Below are 10,000 nucleotides of genomic sequence, written 5' to 3'. Positions count from 1 at the left end.
CTTGGTAGAGATACATTGGCTGTATCGTCCCCACTTCGGTCGGGATAGGCCGGTCCTGCAGTGGATACTCAAACGGCTGATGATGAAGATATATATATATATATATATATATATATATATATATATATATATATATATATATATATATATATATACAGTTGTCTCTCAGTACAAAGAATTAATGTTAAGAGAAAGTATATATTAATGCTTTTCAGTATAATAAAGAATTTATCCTTGTGTTTCCCGGATGTAACAAAACTGATTAAACGACGTGGCAGTGGCAGACAGGACTCCCCTCCCCCACCCCCATCCCTCCTTGTTCTTTGAGGACATGAACCCGTATTCTGGTGGCTAAAGATGCTCCCTAACACCCATTCCTTAGCGATTTATTTTGTTTATGACACCTTGCCCTCCTCCTCTGAGTTATTGAAGTCACTCTAACGTCACCATATACTTCATAAATAACGTGCAAAACTTTACTAACTACCGCCCGTATCATAAATAAATAAAAAATAGATATAATAAGAATGATAAAATCAAGAGGCGGTGGCAAGGCCCAGCAAACCCACATAACGTAGAAGCACAGCAGGATATCTAGACAAAGGTGTCGCATTTCAGATCGGGTGAAAATTGACTATTCTGTCATTTCAAATTTTAGGCCCGACCCACCTGACATTGACCCCCTACCGCTAACTGGGGGGTGACCCCCCTGATGTAATGAGGCATGTTATAGGATGCAGATTTGAGAGATGCACCTTTAGGTGTTGGTTTCATGTCGATATGACGAATTGGAAAGGAGATGTGCCGAAAAAAAAAAATAACATTTTTGAGCTTACAGCCTGGGCCTTGGCGCAAATTGGCCCAAAATTTAACCAGGTGATCAGAAGGTCATAGCCCATCATCCCTGTATTCTAGTCAAAATAGCGCCAGTAGTTTTCGCGTAAAGTTGTTAACAGGCAGACAGACAGACAAACGAAGTGAAAACAATACCCGTCCCCATGCCCCTCCGGGGTGGGGACGGGTAATAAAAATAAACAGCTGAGGAATAGGTGCTAGGGAGCTTAGGGAACCAGAATACGGGACCTGGCCATCACATCGCTGAATAAAATCGTTTGGTAAAGAAAATTGAAAGTAAGTTATAGGGGTGAAGGGATTAAAGAAAGAAGTCATACAGAGAGAGAGAGAGAGAGAGAGAGAGAGTGACCTTTCCATCTGCCTCCTACCTGCGCATCACCACACCTCTACCCCCACTCTCACCTCCTCTTCTTTCTCACACTCTTCCACGTACATCCCTCCTTCCTGCTTCGTCTATTCCTTCCACCTCTCCCTTATCCCCTTCTCTCTTCCTCCTTATTCTTCCTTTATCTATCCCCACTCTCACCTCTTCTTTCACACACTCTTCCACATTCATCCCTCCTACTTCTTCTATTCCTTCCCTTCCTTCCACCTCTCCCTTATCCCCTTCTCTCTTCCTCCTTATTCTTCCTTTTTCTGCCTCCTACCACACCTCAGTCCTCACCTACCTGTCTCAGTCTGTTTCTTGTCAATCCACCACTCATCACAGTCGTCCTTTCTACTACACATCTTCAATCGCCTACTCTCTCTCTTCCTTTATTCTTCATTCCAGGCACCCTCTGTTTTTCATAGTTTTTTTCCATTCTCTACTGCCTTCTTCTCTCTCTCTCTCTCTCTCTCTCTCTCTCTCTCTCTCTCTCTCTCTCTCAGATGTCAAACTACCTCATACTACTTCTCTCCATGTTTCATTCCACATGCCCTTCCAATCTTCACTACCACAGGGAACATTTGTCCAACTACTGTGGTTTACTGAAATTCATCATCACTATCATCATCATCATCATCACTATCATCATCAATACCATTATCATCATCATCATCATAATCATCATCATCAATATCACTATCATCATCATCATCATCATCATCACTATCATCATCAATACCATTATCATCACTATCATCATCATCAGTAATGTCATTATCAACATCATCATCAGCATCATTATCATCAGTATCATCATCATCATCAGTAATTAATTTCACTGTCATCATCATCATCATCATAATCACTATCATCATCATCATCAATATCACTATCATCATCATCATCATCAACTTTATCCAGAGTAACAAGAGGATGAAGTAAGACAGGCTCCAAAGGCAAGGGTGTGTGTGTGTGTGTGTGTGTGTGTGTGTGTGTGTGTGTGTGTGTGTGTGTGTGTGTGTGTGTGTGTGTGTGTGTGTGTGTGTGTGTGTGTGTGTGTGTGTGTGTGTGTGTGTGTGTGTGTGTGTGTGTGTGTGTGTGTGTGTGTGTGTGTGTAAATTCGGTTTCCAAATACACGATAATTCAAGTCTCCAAGGTCAAGGATTTTACCTACACACACACACACACACACACACACACACACACACACACAGCCCAGTTCCACCAGATGAGGACAAACCAGCGATAGCAGTAACAGATTAAAGAAAGAAAAAAGAAAGAGACTAAGGCTGATATGAACTAAAAAATAATTATAATGACTTTCCTGCCAATTTGGATGAAAAATGAAGATGAGAATTTGAGTGTATAATAATTAAGTAGATAAAAAATAAATCTATCTATCTATCTGCCTGTCTATTTATCTATCTATCTACCTATCTATCTATTGCCAGACGCCTTAATCCCGTAAGGGGTGGCCACAAACAAATCGCCTCCATGTCGCCCTGTCCCCTGCTATTTCGCTGCCCTCTCCCCAACTTGTGCCCTCCTCTCTCATCTCTACTCCATCCCTCCATCTCATCCTCGGTCTCCCTCTCCCTCTGCCCCTTCCACCTTACTCACATACACTCTCCTAGTTAGTCTCTCACTCTCCATCCCCCTCACATAGTTTAAAAATTAGTTGCTAGATATTTCGTGGAAGGACAGGAAGAATGAGAGAGAGAGAGAGAGAGAGAGAGAGAGAGAGAGAGAGAGAGAGAGAGTTTGCTAAATAACATACAAGAGGCTGTTGAAGTGAAAAATAAATCGCTAAGGAAGAGGTGTCAGGAATTCAACAAAGCCACTTAGAATACCTTTACATTCTATCTATCCATCTATCTATCTTGCCAGACGCCTTAATCCCTCCCATAAGGGGTGGCCACAAACAAATCACCTCCATGTCGCCCTGTCCCCCGCCATTTCACTGCCCTGCTCCCATTCATTCATTTCTCACCTTTACATCCACTTCTGCAAAATAAATCGCTAAGGAAGAGGTATTAGGAATTCAGCAAAGCTACTTAAATACGACCTTCACAATCACTTCTGCGAAATAAATCGCTAAGGAAAAGGTGTTAGGAATTCAACAAAGCCTCTTGAAATATGACCTTTACATTCACTTCTGCAAAATAAATTGCTAAGGAAGAGGTGCTACGAAGCCTGACATGGCACTAATGACTTACCACTGCAACGCTGCATACCATCCACTCACCCAGTGTAACAGCGGCTCCACCCGTCCACTCACATGATGTATTCATATATGAGAGTACCAGGAAGCATTCACAGAGCGCATTCCCCCGCCAGCGTCATATAACATTTAGTATTTACTGCTGTGCTTCCTGTTTCCTACCAGACGGATACTTTTACGGTCACAACTCAAGTAATTCTACGGTCTTATTCTGCCCTGTTACACAATCTCACAGGGCACATACCCCCACCAGCGTCATTTAACATTTGGTAGTTACTGCTGTACTTCCTCTTTCCTCTCTGACGGATACTTTTACGGTCTCAGTGGTCATTTAACTCTACGGTCTTATTCTGCCCTGTTACACAATCTCAGAGAGCGCATACCCCCTCCAACGCCCCCAAAAATATATAATTAATTCCTATACACGGATTCAGAGCCACCTCAAAATCTAATCAACTCCTCCTTGACCCCCTACCCACCTATACGCCAGGCCCCCTTGAAATCCCATACTAACTTCTTGCGATATCTTGTACACAGAAACAGACAGACACGGGTGATTACATAACCTCCGTCTAACTTTGCCGGCGGAGGTAATAATTCTGATGCTGAGGGGGGGGAGGGACTCAGATGTAAACATTCAGAGCTCTCAAGGTTGCATCTATTTATTTATCTATCTATCTATCTATCTGTCTATCTATCTATCTATCCATACATATATCCAACTATCCATCCATCTTCATCTATCCACCCATCCATCCATCCACTTCATTATCCCATCAGGAGCGTAGGGGCCCTGGGCTAGGCTATTTACACCATTTGAGGCAAGGCTGACCAGTTACAAACCCTTGAGTGGCTTCGCACCTCCGTTTCCTTAGCGATTTATTTTGCATATTATACTGCTTTAATATCTACATAGTTTGAGACCAGTTACACGCCCTTGAGTAGCTTCGTAGCTCCGTTTTAATATTTACGTTGTTTCCTGCAGTAACGAAGAAGAGGATAAGAGATACAATGGCGGGGATAAATCGCTAAGGAAGAGGTGTTTAGACCCGACCTACCCCTGGATGCAAACCCACGTGGGACACATCCGGTTGGAGCGCCTTAACTTCCTAAACCACCAGGCTCTCTCTCTCTCTCTCTCTCAACAAAATCAACCATCTCTTTAAACAATATTCTCTCTCTCTCTCTCTCTCTCTCTCTCTCTCTCTCTCTCTCTCTCTCTTACTCACGCTACACAAACATGACTCACTAACCAACCCTCAGTTCCACTCTGTTAACTAACCATTTTCTTAACACCTTCCACATGGCGACTTATTCTATTGTTTATTCCCTTTATGTGCGTATCTATCTCTCTCTCTTTCTCCAGGCTCTATCTATCTATCTATATATCTATCTGTCTGTCTATTTATCCATCTATCTGGTGACCTTCTACACTATTCTATCTATCTATCTATATCTATCTATCTGTCTATCAAGCGATATATTCTACCGTTTATTCTATTTATCTATCTATAGCCAAACGCCTTAACCGGGACGGGGGGCCACAAACAAATCGCCTCCATATCACCGTTGTACCTCACACTCCGGCACCCAGGCTCATCTCAACGTGAACCCAGTGGACTGCAGGCTGAATGAAGTAAAAAAGAAAGAAAGAAAGAAGAAAGATCTAATGGAGTACGGTTAAAGAGAATGGATCAGCGCTGCCAACATCACTCATCTTTACTCTCATTACAATTATGTACTAAATTACATTACAGGTGGCACATGTACAACCACCGCCACTTGTTATGTACTACAGAGGGTGCTGGGGTGGTAGGTGGGGGCGCCCATCATCCACTCACTAGATGTAGTAATGCTTATATCTTCCTTCACCTCTATCGATCTCTCTCTCTTCCTGCTTTCTTCCATCACTCCTGTCAGCTTCGTTACTCTTCTTTCCACTTCAGGTGGCTATCTACTGAGTGACAAGCCTAATAATTTCCTGTAAACCCAGGAAACCATTTACAACGCTGGGTGGTAACCATATAACCAAATAACGGGGTGATGTGGAGCCAGCTATGGTGCCTATGTTAACTGTGTGAAGAGACGCAAATACGGCATCCATCCAGGAACCAAACCTTCACACTTCTCCCCGCGCCTCAATGCAGTTCACTGCACGGGACGGCCCTGCAGGGGCGGTGGCTTGCCTGCAGTTGATGGGTCTGCTTTACATGACAGACTGAGATTACTTAACAACAACAACACAACTACAGGGGGTGGCGTGCTGGTGGTGTTCTGTGATTCGATTCAAGCCAGGGCGAAGGCCTCGGGAGTCTCAAGTAGTGGTGTTTTCTCACACATGGCGGCCCAACCCAGCCCTGGCCGACCGTAACGTTTTGGAGAAGCGTATATCTCAGCAACCACAGGGCCGATCACTGCGTGGTTTGCACCATATCATAGGCCAATTCTTTAAGATTTGTTTCTGACAGGTTTCATCACATCCCCGTGGTGCACGTGGCACGTGACAAGCACCAAGTGCAGCATGTCGAAAATCTTCAAAAGAGGAACACAGGCCAGACAGTTTGTCATAAAGGCATGAAACTTGATAAACTGATAGCCATCAATATACTCTAGGCATCCTCGGGGTGTAAGGCAATATTTCAATGCTTTCCTTTTTAAATGGCCTCGCTCGTACCTCGCCGACGAAGACGTTTTACTGGTTTACCTGTTTCTGCCTCACGCCTTCTACGTTGCTACAGTCCCAGTACAGCGGGTTGTCCACAGCAGACGGCAAACGTAAACACATACACGTGTGCCACAAATACCCCAACATACCGACACCTATAGTTAATAGGAGTGGCGGGGATTTTACCCTATGTATATTTTCACCTGTGTGGTAGGTGGGGGCGCTCACCATCCACTCACTCAATGTAGTGCTGCTCTCAGGTGACTATCCTTTCCTCTCTCCCTTCCTTCCTTTTCTGTCTTTCTTTCCTTCACTCTTTCCTCTTCCTTCTGCCTACGGGTGACTTTGCAATCCCTCTTCTGTCTTTCTTTCCTTCATTCTTTCCTCTTCCTTCTGCCTGTGGCTGACTTTAACTGAGTGACAAGCCAAATGGTTTCCTGTACATCAGGAAACCATTTACTACGCTGGGTGGTAACCATATAACCAAATTTTGGCGCCTGGTGGTTTAGTGGGTAATTATTGTGCTCCAATCGGATTAAGCCGGTGAAGGTTTATATCCAAGGGATGGTTGGGGTTTATTGCTCATGTAATGCCACTCAGGGATGAGTGAGGCTGGTCACTCTCGTCTTAAATGTCAGGACCAACTGCCTAGCCCCCGGCTCCTACGCTCCTTATGGGGCAACACAGGAATAGATGTTGGATGGATGGATGTACATTTTCACCTCATACCATCCTATATACTTGTCACACTATCAAGTATGCACAACACTGACCCTCACACAATATCTCAAGTGTGAAGGGAGTATGAGCAGCCCGGGTGAGATCAGTCGCCATCCCCCTGAACCGCAAATATGCAAGTTGTCCAAAAGGGATGATTGAAGTGCTGCTTGTCATGTATTTCCTAGTATAAAAGATAATAAGCTTGTTTTTTTTCCACATATTACCAAAGGGTAGTTGAGTGGTGTAAATGGTTTGTGTTTGTGTCATAAGGGGACTGTGTGTGTGTGTGTGTGTGTGTGTGTGTGTGTGTGTGTGTGTGAGAGAGAGAGAGAGAGAGAGAGAGAGAGAGAAAGGGGGGGGAAGAGAGTGAGATCCTCTGCAATTTTTTTTTACACAATAAATGGGTCACTGAAATAATCACTCCTTTTCTTCATAGATATAAACACACCGGAAGATGATGCTAGTCACGAAGAAACGCTATATGGAGAGGAAAGCCACAGCACTGCATTTTTCTGCCTCTGAGCTACGTGGAATAAGCTAGACAATGACGAAAATCTGGGACAAGTTAAGGTGAAAGGAGTATAGTATTTACCAAATTCACACAGATCTGAACAAAAACTCAGTCCATTTTAGTTTGCGTCTCATTTCCACCATAAAGAATTCACGACCTTGACCGAAAAGGCTCTGAATATGACACACACACACACGCACAGACACACACAGACACACACACACACACACACACACACACACACACACACACACACACACACACACACACACACCTACCCACCAACCCACCCACCCACCCACCCACACACACACACACACACACACACACACACAAAGGCAAATTACTAACACAGATTCTTGCAAAGAGCTGGAAGGGGAATTGAACAAGCTTGATGAATGGAGCAATAAATGGCAAATGGAACGCAATGTGGACAAGTGTCATGTAATAAAATTTGGCAAAAGTGAGAAAAGACCAGATTGGTATTATAAGTTAGGAAGATCAACCCTACACATCTCAGAAAAGGAGAAGGACCTAGGAGTAATTATCAGTAACAGACTATCTCCGGCTGACCACATCAATGAGAAGGTACGGAACATGCTTGCTAATATAGGAACAGCATTCACATATATGAAGACATGCTGAAGAAGATAATAACATCATTCATCAAACCAACCCTGGAGTATGCATCAGTAGTCTGGAGTCCTCATCTAAAAAAACACGTAGCTAAGACTGAAAAAGTACAAAGGGCCGCTACAAGATGGGTACCAAGCTTAAGGGACCTAAGCTATGGAGAAAGACTAGACAGATTGAACCTACCAGGGCTGCAGGAGAGAAAGAGAAGGGGAGACACGATTACGCTATGTAATTGCATCTCAGGGAAAGGGAAAGTAGACATAAATGAATATATAACCTATGGGAAGGCATCAGCAAAGGGACGTTGTAAAAAACTGCATTAAAAGAGAGGTGATAAAGACGTAAGGAAATTCAGTTTCCCAAACAGAGCAATTGATCAATGGAATGCACTACCGAATGAAATAGTGTGTGCCAAAACAATTCACAAATTTAAGGATATGTACGATAAATATGGTTTAATACGCGGGACAGTACAAGCTTCACTCATTCCTGTAAAGATACAATTAGGTAAGAATAATTAGGTAAGAACAAACTCTCTCTCTCTCTCTCTCTCTCTCTCTCACACACACACACACACACACACACACACACACACACACACACACACACACACACTCTGGACAGCGCCAATGACCGTCTCACAATGTCAGCATGAAAGCCTCTCACGGTCACAGGCCCAATTGGATTTATGAGGCGACCTTGTGTGTGTGTGTGTGTGTGTGTGTGTGTGTGTGTGTGTGTGTGTGTGTGTGTGTGTGTGTGTGTGTGTGTGTGTGTGTGTGTGTGTTCAGACGTGCTCACAGGGCTAATGGCACTCAGGGAGCCGCTCACGTGAGACACAATGACCTCAAGCTGGACGTGCATTGCTAACACGTGCATCTGGGGTTCGTCTTATTGTTGCACGTGCTGGGGATGTTGTTATTGTTGTTATACCGCCTTACATGCACTACAGTCCCATCAATTCTTACCTACATCGCAAATACGTGTGAGAGCAAAGCCATTTATGTTGTTACCTCTGCAAACTAGCACAAGGAGGTTATATATTCACCCGTGTATCTCTGTTTGTGAGCAAGATATCTAAAAAATCTGTTGTTCTATATCAATGTAATTTGATAGATAGATGGGCAGTGGGTCAAGGTAGAGAAGACTAGATTACGAGGCTGTTACGGTAACTTCAATGGCCACAAAGAAAGTGATCCGCCTAAAGGCCAGAAATGAGCCGTAACTCGGGAACCGGTGGCCCGATTTGACTGGACATTGTTTTATTCTTTAAGCCAGAGCATTTTAGAGGTACCTTGCTCTATCAAAAATTGCGCTACAATGCACCGTTTTTGCAGCGTTACGGTAACAAACGGACAAACCAGCAAACATACAGAAATGGGATCATTATAATATAAACAGACAGATAGATTAGTCTGGCAGGAAAGAGAAATTACAGCAGTAGACCATAAATAATACTGACGTTGGCGGAGGTATGCGCTCTCTGGGTGCTTTCTTGTAGTTGTTCTGCTTGGAGAAAACTTTGATAGTCTCACTGCACTGAAACCATTAACCCTACAACACCCACCCTCCATCAAAATTCCAGCCCATCCCACCCACTCCTGAGTCCCCCAAGTCTACTTCTTCAACCTCTCTCCCCTTAAACTTTTTCACCCTTAGAAGATAAGTTTATTTAAACCTTCACTACACCCAAACCACCAACTCTACGACACCCATATTCACAGGGTATACTCTCATGGCCCTCCCCTACCACCCAACAGAATGCCAGCCCATCCCACCCACTCCTTAGTCCCCCAAGTTCATTTCCTCAATCTCACTCCCCTTCAACACTTTCATCCTTAGAATATAACTTTATACAAACCTTCACTACACCCAAACCACCAACTCTATGACACCCATATTCACAGGGTATACTCTCATGGCCCTCCCCTACCACCCAACAGAATGCCAGCCCATCCCTCCCACTCCTTTGCTCACCACAAGCATTATTTTGTCGCGACGCAAGTTATGTGGTCGACGAATGTG

The sequence above is a fragment of the Coenobita brevimanus genome, chromosome 57 (genome assembly GCF_032717465.1).
Source record: "Coenobita brevimanus isolate Jiangsu-jjx chromosome 57, ASM3271746v2, whole genome shotgun sequence".
NCBI classification, from domain to species: Eukaryota; Metazoa; Arthropoda; class Malacostraca; order Decapoda; family Coenobitidae; genus Coenobita; species Coenobita brevimanus.
The sequence above is the reverse complement of the archived record's forward strand: the minus strand, read 5'-3'. Positions refer to the sequence as shown.